Consider the following 16,244-nt stretch of genomic DNA (forward strand, 5'->3'; position numbering starts at 1 on the left):
ACAGATAAGATAAGGAGAAAAAAATTAATGACAGCTCCCTGTTTGATAAGATCTTGCTTAAAACATAACTTTGGGGTTACAACTCTCCATTCACACTTTATAGCCAAAGGCAACTTCTTTTAAATCCTGGGAAAATTTCTTAAGCCATTTTAGGTCTGCAGAAATACAAACAAAAATATTTTTTCTTCATTTAAAAATAGTATTGTGCATTCTATTTCATAGAGGTGGCTGAGTTTTGAGAAAGTACCTATGTTGAGTTGACAGCTGATATAAGAACATCAAAGACATTTTTCTTCCCTGGGGTTACGTGTTAGGTGGGAGCTAGTGGAGGAAAATGTAGGATGGTCCTGTCCAAGCCTTCTCTGGTATCGTAAATAGCCATTCATGCCTATCCAGGACACAATACAGGCCGCTCACAGTAGGCAGTGCAGGTCTTCACAATTTGATCTTTGCTCTTCAGTGATTTTACCAGAAGTAATACTTAATGACTGAGAGACTTAAAATGTCAGAATAAATGCTTAACTGGTCATGATTACTGTAACTGATAAAAATATGGAAGTTCTCGATACTTTGAATTATTACTTCAGGTCATCTGCACACTCAGACAGAGGCCAACAAACCAGCATGACGGAGGTTATTCTGGAGCCCACCAGCACTTGTGACAAGTTAATTTATTTCAAATCAGCATGTGAAGACTGAAGCCAGTTGAACAAACCACTGCAGTAACAGCCTGACTTGACCAAACCCAGCTGAGAAGCACCTAGTCTTGGGCACAATGACATTGTGTCTTGGACACAGTACAGCCACATGTTTGTGGCTTCCAAGGATTGTAACATACCAGGAAAAGAGACTTTAAAAGCTTCTGTCCTGCAACATAAAGTTCTTATAGACTGTATACAGACTAGAGATTCTTATAGACTGTATACAGACTAGAGATCGTGTATCTTCTTAAGCCACTGTGTTTAATGATTCTCAATTATTTTCAAAGCCCTTTGTGGGACAGTTCAGAGGGAGTTAGGAATCTCTTCAGCCTACACTAACATGACTTCTCAAAGTACCTCTCTGAAACAACTGTCTGCAGCAAGAATGAAAGCTGTCAGTACAGGAAGCAGAAAGCTGAATATGGAACTATCTCACTTTCAAAAACACTGCAACGGTCACAGATCTTCCTGCCAGGAGACCACTTTTTGTCCAATAGACACAGCGCGCATACAATAATAAACAAATATAATACCAACTGCAAGATATAAATGTAAAAAAAAAAAAACAAAAAACCAACAAAACCAAAACACACACCCCCCCAAAAAATGGTACCTCTGCATAGTTGTTTAAGTATATTAGATATCATGGTGATAAGTTAGACACAGCTGCCTTAACAGATACCATGGCTTCAGTTTTGCCTGACAGTTTCAGAGTAACAAAGAGAGAATCTTTACACACATCCCTGAAAAGGTTGTCAGAGCTAGCAGTGAAAAATGAGTATACGTAGAAAGCTCAGTTACACTGAGCTTCCTACTAACTTCTTCTGTTTCGGACAACAATCTCTCACTCCTCCAGCAGTGTCTGCAGTATTGCCATTGTTGCACTGCCTGCCAATTGCCAAGGAGTTTGTTAATAGAAAATGGAATTATTTTTACTCAGGTCTTTTTATTCTTATTGAGCGTGATTTACTGTAGTGAGAAGGTCTCATTGTCACCTGATCCTATCTTTTCACAACAGATGAGATTACTGTCAGGGAGAAAGCTGCTCATTCCAAACAACATTTGGTAATAAATTGATTACTGGCTGAATGCTGATACTTTACAAAAAGAGCAATGAATGAAATATCTGCCATTGCCCAAAAAGTCTCACATTAGAAAGGCATGCAAAATAATCACTAAAAGATTGTACATGGGGACCAGACTGGACTGTGTGAAATCAACTTAGACACACACAGAAGTATAAAGTGTTTTTCACTTTGAAAGCCACAGTCTAAAATGCAGTGATTGTAGATGACCATGTATAATAACTGGATTGTGAAAAAGCATCTTCTTCAATCTCATTTTAAGCACAGCATACTCAGTAGTGTTTACACTCACAGTAATAGTTATTTTTAACAATCACTAATGAGCTGAAACATCCCACCCCCCTATTTCACATTTAGTATTCCTTTCAAGATCCACCATTCCACTTCCTTCACAAATTCAGGAGGCTCCTGGGAGATCTCTTCCTTGCCCTCCGACCATGCCTGTGGGATCTGCTGCTGCTGCTCCCCTGGCACCAATTCCACTGACTTCAAGGGACATACACACAGAAATGCACCAGGATACAAACTCCACATCAAGAGAAATAAAGATGATGTGAAAGATGTCTTTTTTTACCCCTTCCTCCCTGTCTAAACCATTGAGAGCTTTGCTCAAACAGCGCCTTCACTCCTGAATGACAAACAGGCTGTGAGACTATCTGCCACCCCTCCCAGACCAGGAGGCTACAAGAAGGTTCCCTGGTGAACATCCCAGGCATGGATCCAACTGCTGTACCAGGGCAGAAGAGGAAAGACCTCTCTCTACCTGCTGCTGTGAGGATTAACCTGTTTGCACTTTTCTTCCCTTCCTGAAAGACAGACTGCAGAAAAATTCCTTCCCTCTTCTTTTTCCTCCCCCTTTTACTCCAACTAGGTTGGGAATCTGGATCTGGCTGTGCAAGATGAAGCCTCCCAGTCCTCTTTTGCTCCACAAGCACCAATTATCCATGAGCAAGAAAAATCTCAGTCATCATCTGCTGCCAGAAGAGGTGATTGCTGAATGAGCCATATGCACCATTGCTACTGTGGCCACAGAACAGGTTCCATTCTGCATTCTTATTTTAAATTTATTGCAGTTCATTTCCTTTCTTTTTTTTCCCATAATGAAAAATTAAGGATGTTTACTTCTTTAAAAAAATATTATTGCCCAATACTTGTGAGAAATGAAGCCCATAAATCCCCCTCCTCTTTAAAAATGGCAAAATCCACGCTGACTTGAGCTCTGGTTCATCATTGTCCCATGTTTAATTCCCCAGTTTTAATACAACAGTGTAATTACCTTGTTGGGTTTTTTTTTTAACTATTTGGGAAACTTAGCTGGCTAACAGCAATTCAACTGAACATGAGAAGTTACAGAAGGTCAGAGGGTTCACCAGTGAAAGGAGTAATGCAGAGTGCTTGGGGAGTGACATGCAGGAGAGGTGGGGGAGCACCTGCAGATTGTAATGGTAATGGCTGTGGGAGAGGCAGGAAACTGAGGGAGGAAAGCTGAGAAGTTAGTTGCAGGGTTAGCAGGAGAGGATGGATTTGAACAGTCATAGAGCTGCAACAAGCACTCAGATACTAGGATGGGTCCTAGTAAAGAGTTTGAAGACAGAGAGCACATTCTATTTGTATACACAGCTGTTCCTAACATGCCTCTGAAAAGAGGCAAGAGCAGGGTCAAAAGGTTGATGCGGCTTTTCATAGAGTATAACCATTTATTTTAGACCCAGTTTCCAGAAGTGATTTAACACTCCATTTAAGTGCTAGTTTTTAAACTCTAAATGGAGACACACCGTTCTCCAGGAAAAGAAAAATATCAACAAGCAAGGAACTGTAGCACTACCTCTGATTAGCAAGAACAAGCAGGAAGACAAGGTCAATGAGTCCAGTTAAAAGTTACCTGTAAAGGCAGCAATGACAGAGCTGTACACATTCACAGTGAAGACAGAAGTAAAGATGAAGTATGAGGGCTAGTCCAAGAGGTATTCTTGCAGAAATCTGGAATAATCTTTAAATGAGTGATGTATTATTGATTGTGAGTTCTGAAAGCACAAGTGCAACTGTGATAGTAATTGTAAATAGTATAGTTCCTTTCTTCTGAGTTTTTTTTCCTTCTAAATGTCCACATTATATATTATCCTGACAGACTAGTAGAAACAGGGCATAAAGACACCAAGTGGCTAAGCTGGTGTCATGTATGTCACTGATGGACTCAAATTTTGATCCCTGTACAATGGACTCCCAGTGTCCTCCTCTGTCTGTTTAGCTATAGTGCTGCAACATGGCGAGAAGCGCTGTCTCGCGACTCGTTGAATCTATGCCACTAGAAGCTCTATATTTAAAACTGTGAATTTTGAGTTTCTTCCACCTAGAAGAAAGTTATCCGGCAACATTTTACTTCTGCTGGTTAAGGATTTCTTAAAACTATCTGCCCTGGATCCAGGAAATGCTGAGGCAGTAGGTGGTATTTTTCTCAGAAGGAGCTGAAAGTGCTGCACAAGCCTCAGTGGCTCCAGCTGAAGCGCAGTGATACAAAAACCATGTGGCACTTCCAGCTACTTGATGACACATATTCTCTTGTGTTTGGCCATACATTTACAATATATTTATTCTTAGGATTATGTCATTGAGCATGAGCTGCTTTCAGGCATTAGATCATACACCTGGTCTTTCCTCAAATGCTGTTTTAACCATTTGCTGAAAGCACCAGTTGAAAGGATGATTTGACTAAGTGACTAATTTGACTGAATGCCTATAACACTTACAAACTATTTTTAAGCCATTTAAAGACCTTCGTCTGATAGGTTTGGGCAAAAGCTGCATAAATTGTGGGTCAGCACAAAGCAGCAATTCACAGATGGGCCTCTGAAAAAAAAAAAAACACACCACAAAAAAAACCCAACAAAACAAAACACTATTTTTGGAGGCATTTGCTCTTTTACCATTCCAAACTAGTACTATATGCTTTCTTTGCTCTCATGGATAAAATAAGCAAAATTAATTCTTCAAAAGTAAATACATTTTAAAAAAAGGTAAGAACAGAAGGTTTTCAAAGGCACAAATGGAAGTTGGGTGCCTAAGTGGCCTTTATCGGGAATTTAATACTTGCATTCCCTGCTTTTTAACCATTATGCAAATAACACACACAGGCACCTGGACAAAAAAATGTGAGTGGTTCTAAGTAACAGCAGTTCCTATGTACTCACTCATTACTGCTTTCCTTTACCCAAAATAAATTTCACCCCATTTTTATCTTGGGGTAGTCATATTCTTCTCTGCAAGGGAATATAAAATGCGGTTAGTTCAGCATCTGCACTGATTTACATAGATGTTAATATCCAACAGCCATTTTCCATTTACTCTCTTTGGTTTACATAACTGCAGGAGATACAGAGTAACAAAGAATCAGGCACTTGGTTTAAAAAAAGGCACTCCATTTCTGGCAGCGGGCAGGATAGCAAGAAAGCCTTTAATTTGAGCCTTTGAGTGTATCCATGCAACATAAAATACAAGCGTGAGAGGAACGTGCTGATAGTTCCGCATTATCCCTAACAACACTGAGATGCAACAAGAAGGAAAATCTAAGAGCACGCTCATTTTATTAGAGACCCTTCCCATTACAGCCAAATGAGGGTGCCATTTTCGGTAAGATGGTTCAGCAAGCCCTTTCTGGATGGCCAGTTTCCGTAGCAAGTGAGAAACTTACTGCTTATGTTGTGTATTATTTATACCATGGTTGTGCACAAAGGAATTCGGAATGGTTTTGTGTGCTTGTATATGCAGTAATACCAAGTGACTGAAATGCAGAAATTAGTTGTAGCACAGAAATATCAGAGACTAAAATTTTAAAAAGTGTCTATGTTTAAGGGCTAGATATGGAACAAGTTACAGATTTAGACAATATGGATTGTGAATGGAATGCAGAAAATTTCTATAAATTTATTACTATCACGTGCAGAAATAAACTTCCATGCCCAAACTGTGCAGAGAAGAATAAACAGATGTATTCCGTTGAGAGTGATATTTATTCTTTTTGGAGTCCTATGTATTCAGAAGATAGGGGATGTATCTTACATACCACAAAAGCAGCTGTGGGGCAATTGCAGCTCTATGTTTTTGTTCTGTTGAATGCAAGCTACAGGGAGCCTTTATTTTTCTATTATTTCTCATTTTCAGAAACAATCTAGATTGAAAACAGTAGATTTTGTTCTTTGTGCAAGGAGAACATGGTAAAATCCAAGGCTAAGCAGACAGCTTAAAGAGTAGTGTTAGTTTCTGAAATTACTGTTCCTCCCAAGCAAGAGACAGGAAAGAAAAAATTGGGTCTTGACAATACAATAAGTAGATTTCTAAAAGGTTTTTTCCTTCCAGCTCCAATATTTTATGGAACTGGAGGAACATCAGGCTCCACTTGGAAAAAGAATAAAGTAAGAAGATAATGGATATAACAGCAAGAAATATTAATTTGAGACAGTGTCAGAAGAAAGACTCCAAACAAGGAGAAGCATCCCAAGTTAACCCATGCATTATTTTCAAGTTTCCACAAGCCCAGGGTTAGGCAGTTACCCTGTACCAACATTAAGCAATATTAATTTACCAGCTTTATTGTTCATTCAAACCATTAAACACTACAAAAAGCCCTCAAAAAAGGAGGATATAGAGAAACAAGAAAGGACTGAGATTGTCTCAATATACAAATGACTACTTGTTGTTTACCTGGCACCCCAGGTCCTTCTTGTATCAGCTGCCTCAGAGAGTAAGTGGGCTTAGATTCTTGATGCAGTTGTACAAATCAGATGTTGTTTTTTATTGTTTCCAGCTGAAAGCCTTTTCTTTATTCTAGTGGTAGGAGACTTTCTTCCTATTAAATGCTTCAATGGTGGATTTAAATATTTAGAGGATCCACATTACAGGAGAACTGTCTGAGAGCGTCACAAAGAAGCCATTAGTTGAATCCATTAAGGATCTACTTCAGTGGAATTCCCTGCTGTTATCTACATGATAGCCACATAAAAAGACACTGCGCAAAGAAAATGTTGGGGAAAATATTCTTCCTTGCATACTGTATCTGTGAGGAATCCAGTCTTACTGAAGGATCCCTGTTTGATTGTCTCGATTTCAGCTGGGAATTTATATTCTTTCAGCTGAATTAGAGTAGGGGGAACAATATATCACAATTTCAGTTGTGCTTTTGCCCTTCTCCTTTTCAAGTACACTCAGTTCAGATAAAACCTTTTGTTAGAGCAGAAGGTATGGGAACTCTTTTGGTTTGGACATAGCATAAACCATCAAAGTTGTATTCACTGTGCAAGACGCATCAGGAATATACAGAGTCTTTGTGTTGGCTTTTTAAATACGTGTAAGTGGTAGCAGTACGGATAAGATGTTCTTTCTTCCAGCTCCTGGTGAAAGGCACTTGAGCCATTTGAATTATAAAAATGACACCACCTTTCAGGTTGCGCTTGTTTTTACAAAGGAGAAAAAGCTCGAACTCCATGAACTTGTTTTTCATTCTCTACAATCATGGGTTTGATACACGCCCAAGAAGGCAGTTATATTCCTCAGAATCTTTCTGTTCTTTATCAGTTATGTAACATTTCCTATTTTTGAATGCTCAGGAATCTCTGATGTGATTTAGGCTTATGGATAAGATGAAAGCACTACAGACAGTACATACAACGCATAAACATCCATATTGGTTGTAATATTTATATCCTTAATCTATCTGTAAATCAGTATATAGTGTCTCTTATCATTGATTTTCTCTCTGGCCCTCATTTTGAGTACATTTTATAAAACCCAAGAGAAAAAGCCCTGTTCTCTAGTCAGAGTAGTATAAAGCATAGACATAGGAAATTCCTTTCCTATAGACATAGGAAATTTCTTTCTAAGACATTAAACAAATAATTTCTTTTCTATTGGAGAAGAAGTCTTGGTTCATCCATACATGTGGATGTTCATACAGAGGACCACGCAAAACCTGTAAGTGCACTTTTTCTCCTCAGTTAGGCTGTGCCTGAGAGGTCCAATGTAGAAGAGAAAAAACACCTCAGCAAATCTGTTAATTCAGGGGTCAGCAGCCTACAGGATGGAAGGAACAGCACATGAGCAGTTTATGAACAGCACGAAGCAAGGCCAGAAGGGTGAGCCCTGGTGATTTGAGAGAAGTGCCCATGACAGGCAGTGGCTCCTGGCTTCAGAGGTCTGGACACTGGAGAGGCTGCAGTCTTCTGTGAGGGAAGATACTATCGTCAGGTAGCCAGGAGCCTCACACCACTGTGAGCAGCAGCATGTTCTCACATGCATGACACTCCTGTCCACATACAGAGCTACTACACTAGGGTATAGTCCAGTGATAGTTAGTATTGCAAACCCATGGAATTACAAAACCAGAAGTCAGACCCCTTCCCCAGTCCAATACTATTCCAATCATGGGACTGAAAATCTAACAATGGCTGGGTGGGTCTTCTGGCATTCCAGCCATTGAGGGGTATACTTCAGTAGCATTTCTAACCTTGTCACTACACACATGGAAAAGTTACTTTAAAAAAAAACAACAACGCAAGCTATTTACTTTCTAAAAGACTGAAGAACAAAACTGGGTTGCTATGAAAGCATCACCTGTCAAGACTGCCATTGTAACCTTACAACTAACTTCATACAACACTGGCAACATGGTAAACGCTGCTCTGTGGAGCAGTGGTATCATGACTTCTTCCTCACTGGCTCCCAAAACCTGCATCAGGAAACAAAAAACACCCACCAAATGGGGATTGGAGCAAAGAAACATCACAGCCCTTCTGCACCTAGGGAGAAAATGCATTTTCACAGGGCTACACAATATTCTGAGGACTCTTACTATAGGTTAGTTAAGAGTCTTGCTGCATATCTACAAATTGAGCATTCAAAGTGTGATAGAACCAATACTCCTGTTTAATCCCTGTATTCATGTCCATTGGTATTTGTAACCCTTTTAAATTCTGTGCTCTTTGTACCCCAAATAAAAATTTTAAGTTATTTGCTGCTTTCTCCCTTTATACTCCTTCAGAGTGACCGTGTGGTTTCTAATACCTTGTACTCCTACAGGCAATAGGTTTGCCAAGTCCCACGACATGGAACTTAAATGGCATATCTTTTAGAAAAACACACACTTCTGAGTAGAACAAGAGGTGCATGCACAAGTTGCCTCAGAAAATCAGCCCTGGAAGCCGATGTTACCAGATCAGCAGGTGGCACAAGGCACTACACATCCCCTCAGCTCCAGTGGCACCGGCCTTTCTGCCTGGCAGCGGCAGATGATCAGGCACGACACATTCAGAACATGAAAGGAAGGTCATATGTTTATAACACCCATGAATTGCTTTCGCTCCTGTCTAGTCTGATGACAGTAGGTCAGGTACGTCTAAGGAGAGAACGAGCGCCGGACAGGGGCGCGGAGGAGGAGCCGGCGGGGAGACCCCTCCTCGCCCTTCCCACAGCCTGTGGTGCGCGACATGGCTGCCGCTCCCGGCAGGCACCGCGGCCCGTGCCGCCGCGGGGCACAGGGCGCCACCAGGCCCGGCGGGCGGGCGGCCGCAAGATGGCGCCCGGCAGAGCAGCGCCGCGTGCCCCGTCAGCTCCTGTAGCTGGCACGGCGGTTGCTTCGGTTAATTTATTGTTTTATGAAGTGTTCTGGGCTCATTATAAATAGCACCAGATTCAGGGCAGTTGTACTGCTTCGGATTGAATGAATTTAAAGGTACATGCTTATTTACCCACTAAACTTCGGATTCCACGTAAATACTTCTTCACATATTAAGTGTATTATGACAGCCTAGGATCTATGTTGTTCACACTCCCAAAATCTTTGTGATAAAATGACATTTTTTGTGGAGCAGAATTACAACACATAAGTGATACTTGAATGCACTGTTTCATCTGTGGTGGCGCGCTTTTTTTCTAAGCTCCCTCTCATATGCCAGCAAAAGCAAACCCAGTTCTAGCTGAGCCGAGCTTTCATCTCTAACAGAGACTCATGCCTATGCCCCCACACCCGCTCCCAGCCACGGTGCCTCAGCGAGGGGCTGCGTAGCGCCTGCAGTCCCAGCCGGGGGCCGCCTGCCCAAGGAGCCACCCAGCACAGCCCTGCCAGGCGGCTCCTGCTGCCACGCCGGAGCTCGGGCCCTGCCTGGCCACACCAGGGCTCGTGCTGGGCCTTCGAACCGCCTCTGGCTCGGGCTGCGCTGTCGGTGCGCGCCTTGCCCCGCTCTCGTCTGTGCTGGCTGAACTGAGCCAAGTGGCATCTCCCTTCCCTGGGCTGTGTGAAGGTGGTTAGTGGCAGGCAGCATGAAACACACCCAGCTCTGGGCCTCCATCACGCCACAGCTGGCTCCACACCAGCCTCTCCATGGGAGTGAGTTGGGATCTGCGCTGCTCCTGCCTCCACTGGCAGCTGAGTGCTTCTCCTGTGCCTTCGTGAGCCCAAATCCCCTCGAAAGGGCAAGCGAGAATGTGCAGTGACTGAAGAGAGCAATTCACCGTTCCCCAGGCTCCTGTTGCCAGCTGTGTTCATCTCCTTGGGGTGCTTACACAGTTTAGAACACCTCATAGAGAGGAATGGGGCACTTCAGGCTTCTCTGGGCTTCCCATGTGCCAGCTCTGTCCTTTCTAAGGTGCGAGGCACAACCTTGGAGCAGAGGCTGTGATATTTTTTGCATTCCTCTGCTTCTCCCAGCCTCTAACTGTGCCTGCCCTGAGGTGTGCCTGCCCCCCTTCCCAGCTCCCTCACCTTCCTGCCTCACTGCCAGTCCTCCATGTTTTCCCACAGGAGAGTGAAACAAAGCATCACACAGTCCTGCATGGGATGTCTGCACATGTGTGTGAGACTAGCAGCTGCTGCAGTGGGGGTCAGGCAACAGGAGTGATGATGGGATGGGTGAGGGAAGAGTCAGAGCTGCAATGCTGGAAATAAGGTGAACAAAAGCCATGTGGTGGGTGAGCACTGTGAACAGTACCATGAAGCACAAATGACACAACAGCACAAGAGGGAGAGAGACAAGAAGCAATTGGAGAAGCCAGAGCACTCTGCTTCTCCAAAACCTTTACCCCTAGCTCCCCACACTCACTCCTTCGCTTGAAAATGCATTCCAAACATTTGTTTCCACAGTTGCCTCCAAACTGTTTCTGAATGCCCTGAAGTTAAGCCTTTGAGTCCTGTTCTTCAGTGAGAAGAAGGGCTGAAGTGAGTGGTGCAGATGCAGTGAAAGCTCTAGCTTGCAGCCAGTTGCCATTTTGACCAGAAGTGTCATTGCTAAAGCTACAGAAACGGTGAAGGAGAAAAGCTGCGTCAGAGTACTGGAAGGCTTCAAGAAGTTTATTGCGGGGGAGAAAAAGTAAGAACATGGAATATTGCAAAACTTTATTAAGGTGGAGTAAAGGCTGATTAGGGTTCATGCCCTTCCAAAATATGCAGCACCCAGACATGAATGGTGAACAGCAAGAGCTGCACTTTTGAGCACCAGCTCAGTAGAGGCTACATCTCCCAGGCTCATGCTATAGCCATGCACACTCACATCCTAGGAACTCCCTGGAAATGGAGGCCGTGCACACTGCTGAATGAAGAGTAATACCCAGACTTGCCACAGCCAAGGCTTGAGAGAGGGTCACACAATCTGAACAGGGCTGGTGCATCTGGCCTACGCTTACAGACCAAAGTAGTGATGTTCCCTCCTTGTTCCCGGCTCCTAGATGGAGTGTGAACTGTTATCACCCTTCACCCTTTCCCCCGGGGTGTTTTCTGAGAGCTAGTTTATGACACAAAGAATTTTCCAGTATAGCTGTAATTACTAAAACCATGGGGTCAGTGCCATTTATTCCAGTGTCATTTTTGCCAGTATTGTTAAACCTTTGCTTCAAATGACAGAAACTATTTTAGAAAAAGAACTTTTTTGTTATTCATTGTTTATTCCAACTCAGTTCAGCCTGATCTTTTCACACTCCTCCCTGACAAAACTGTTTGGCCAACAGATTTAGCCTGGACTTCTCCTGAAACTCTCTCTGCACTCGCCCCTTATTAAATGCTGTCATGTGTGGTACCACAAAGCTGACAGTTGCAAGGGCCAGTTGCATGCCCTTTCTCTGGCAGCATCAACAAAATTGATCGGTTTAGGAATCATTGAGAGGAATGCTTTGCTGTGAATACTAAAAACCGAAGCAGTTTAGTGTGGATACATCTGTACTAGCAAAACAGTATTTTCTGGTAGTACAATAAAACCATCTTCCACAACTGGCATAAAATACTCATAAAAATAGTTTTACTGGTACAACTGTGTCTCTGCCAGAGGCTCCTGTTGACACAGCTATGTCTGTCAGGGCTGGCATCTCTTTACAGCTATGCTAGTAGGTGTCAGTCCTGTAAATGTGATCTTGGTCTCTCAGAACACATGTTCACCTCTTTTCGGTTCACGGTGACAACTCCATCCCACAACTGCATTCAGTACAGTTACTCCTAAGACAGTAAATGCAAATGAAGATGCAAATATATGTTGTAATTCAAATCAGTGAAACAACATCTTATTCTGCTGTTCCTTCCTTACAGCTACTTAATGCAGATTCATAAAATTTAAGGTCAGAAGATACCTTTAGGTCATACAACCTGAGGTGCAACACAGGTCAAGCAATTTTATGTAATTAACCCTCATGATTCACAGATGAGCAAGCATCTTCTGGAAACCATTTTTAAGTCAAAGATACCAAGTTAAGAAGTCACCATTTTCTTTACTAGCTTATAACATTTGCCTTACATTACTGAATCCAGAGATCCAGAGCTGTAAGATAATGTTTTGACCCCTGTGATGCCCTCTTCTGTGCAGGTGCCTCTCCTTGGAATTCTTCCTCTCTCTCATCCTTTTTTTGACTGTTCTTCGACTCCTTCTAGCTGCATTCTTCTAGGTAACACTTTAATCCCTTTTTCCAGCAATAGACCTGCCACCTCCCTTCCAGAGCAGCATAAACTATCAGGTTGATGCACTAAAGACACAACCCCCCCACCTTCTGGTGTCCTCCACAGGAAGCAGGAGAACACTCTTGTGACAGAATCGTGTTCAGTGGGTGCTGTCAGCATTGTGAGCAGGGTTAAAATACCATCAGCTGGGTGGTGTATATTTTTATTTTAAATTTTCTGGTGCCCAAGTGCTTATACTGCACTGATCTCCACGCTCTGCAAAAGTAAAAAGCATGCCTGGGCAATAACAACTCTGGGTTTCTTAGGTCTGGGGATATTTCACATACATAAATCTTAATAAGTTTATTCCAAAATACAGAGAGTAAGGGTTTTGACTGATGTATATTTGTAGGTACAAAGGTACACATCATATTAAATTCACATTATTAAAGCCCTTACATGAGAATCAGCCAAGCAGAAGATTACAAGCTTTAAAGAGATACCATTGTGATTACAGAAAGACAAGAAAACCAAACAAAATTCCTCCTTATTTTCATTCTTTCTATCCCATAAAGTGTTTATGAGTAGCTGGGTTTAACTATTTCTACCTTCACTGAAGTAATCAATAAAGGAACAGCTTGTATAGATAAGCGTGCATTTTCTGCAGTTATAGCTAAACAGATTTGAACAAATTCCTAAGGATCCACTTTCATTATTAAAGAGTCTGAATTTTTAGCTCTGCAAATAACCAGCTGAATAGCCTGTAACTCAATTTTTATTAACATCCAGTTGTCTGTCACATACCTCAAAGTCCAAGTGTCCCTATGTATAGTGTTCCTGAGTACTTGACATCAGACAGCTGGCAATTTTCTCAATATGATGTATAACAAGTGACTTTATTGGGGTAATTTAGGACAAACCCTGTAGAACATGTAAAAGAGTTGTTGGCTGAGAGTTGTTTCTCCAAATCTATCAGAGAAATGGCTTGCAATCTTACTCATCTTCACAGGTGTTTGATGCCATTGATTTACAATTTTATATTGCAATTCTAACAGGTTAGCTGAAATAGAGCATACACGTATGAAGGACATTATTGAGTCCAATATCTCCAGCTCAAGAGAATGAGATAGTTCCCTTTCCCATTTAATCATAAATGTTTCTTTAGTGGGCAATAAAGAAAAAGCAATGGCTTTACACAATCACCCCAAAATGTTCTGAGATTCATTGCTAAGGAATAAGATTTGCTCAGATAAAAAGGATTCTCTAATACAAGTAGATTTAACATCAGACTGAATAAAGGAACTCCTGAACTGGAAGTAAAGAAGCAAAAAGGGAAGTCTAGCATGTTCCACCTTTGCTGTATTTCTAAGTGAAACCTGAATTTGTTTTTACTGAAGAGTTGAGAGAAATATTCCAAATAATTGAGATCAGTTGTTTCTGCAGTCTTTCAAGAAAACAGGAGCAAATTACACAATATACTTATAAAAAGCGGCAGATTACTTTTAAAGCTGGTACAGACATCACCCCGGGAACAGACAACTTAGGTTCAGGTCTGGTTCATAAAAACTGCAGTTTTCACACCTGCCAACTCATGATCCCTCTGTTTTCAAAACCTACCTAGAAAGTCAGTTCCCCTTAGCTGAGTAATGAGCTGGATTTATACATCTGTAACAAAACCCACCATACTCAAGAGGCTTGCATACTGCTTTTAATGATTCCCTTTCCTGCCCAAGTAAAGTTAGTAATAAGTCTTTTAAACAGGATGAAGCACTGAATGAGGTGAAGTTCACAATAGTGAACTACAAAACAGACACAAAATAGAGATCACCTAATTCATTCATATTGAACCAACCTAATTAATGAGCAGTGCTCTTCAAATACATGGCTCCATTGAGCTGTGCAAATAAGATCCCTGTATAAAAATGATATGTATTAAAATTAAATCAGCAAAGTGTTTAGTACGGGCCTCACTTTGCTCATGCTGAACTTTAATTCTTCTGTCACAAGGTACTTTGAAAATTCCTATTCAGTGGGACCAGCCCTTCAGCGAAGAGCAAAAAAGGACAAGATGATTTTGATATTTTTACATTATGTGGCCTTTCCCAGAACGAGTGCAGTCCCTGATTTCTAGTTGGTGAGAATCACCATGGATAGCGGTTCCCAAATTAGGCTCCTTTCTTCTTGGACATATGCATAGCAAGTTTATACCCAGCACAGAATGGTGTGGCAATGTAAATTTAAATGTGGTTAAATTAAAGACATATTTGTCCAATCCTCTGGATAAGAAGAAAACAGCTGTAACATGGCAGAAAGATATGCACACATTTCATTTTTTTATGAAGTCCCCTAAAAAGACAAAACCAAGATTAGAAAAGTACTAATAGTATTTGTATATCACTTTTTTTAAAAGAGAGAGAACCAGGTATTTTTCTGTTCACTTACAATTCTCCTAAAATCCACCAAGAGAGATAAAATATTAGGGATGGTCTGTTTGGAATGAAAAAACAAATAGCAAAAAATTAATCAGTGTACAAAGCAAGCCTATTGTCAGTCCCTGAGCCTTTGCTGCTTCTGACTGAAGCATCTGGATTTGTTAATGCAGATGACTCACATTGTTAAGTCTTTGTTAAATAACTAGATGATATTTTGGATTAATAAAATGGTTGTTCTAATTTTAATAACATTTCTTTTTAAATTTAAGCAAGAAGAAACAGATGTTTTAAACAGATCAGTCCTCACCACATGGTAGCTGCTCAAGTCTGTCACTAAGTTTCACAGCTTAACAGGAGCAAGGACTACATGAATTAGCAAGCATTTCCAGGATCAGGCCCTAGACTAGTAACTTACTGAGATTTTTTAGAGCTGCACACCTTGAAGCAGTTTACACCCAAGATACTAAAACCCCCTTCTCTTTAAGCTAGTTTAGCTCTTAGTTTAGCTGAAGCAGGGAACCAGCCATGGGGGATGCTTTTCTTGAGAAATACTTTGCCCTCGTAACGAGGATTTGATTGTGGCTTTGACAATCAGACGTGTTGTGGCAGAGAGGATGTGAAAGTGAAGCACCCGAATGGCAGTTGGTGGTGACGTCCTGTTTGCTGAGGACAGGAGCAAGCTCAACACATCCGTGGGGACTGTGTGCATAACTGACAGCTACTGCACCCCTCAGGAGTGCAGCCTTCTTGTGCCCTGGGAACAAAGCTGTGGCTACCCCTTCTCTAGCTGGTGTGCGGACCATCCATCTTCATCCAAGTTAACCTCTCCCTGTCAGGCTAGAGATCGCAGGCATTGCAGCTGCTTCCTGTGCAAGGAGCATTCCCACCTCACACACTTAGGCAAGAATTGCTAGCTCACTTTTGCAACTTAGAGGGTCCGTTGAGCCACTGTATGAGCAAATAGGATGGACCAGCAATTGTAATACAAGCCTGGGACTCTGGAGATGTACATACAGTTCAGCATATGCTTCACAAGCGTACATCCCCATGATGCAGTAATAGTGAAATAAATAAAAGATGGTAAGCCCCACACCCTGGAGCTTTTACTACTTCAGGCCAGACA

This window comes from Falco punctatus (assembly GCF_963210335.1).
Source record: "Falco punctatus genome assembly, chromosome: 5".
NCBI lineage: Eukaryota > Metazoa > Chordata > Aves > Falconiformes > Falconidae > Falco > Falco punctatus.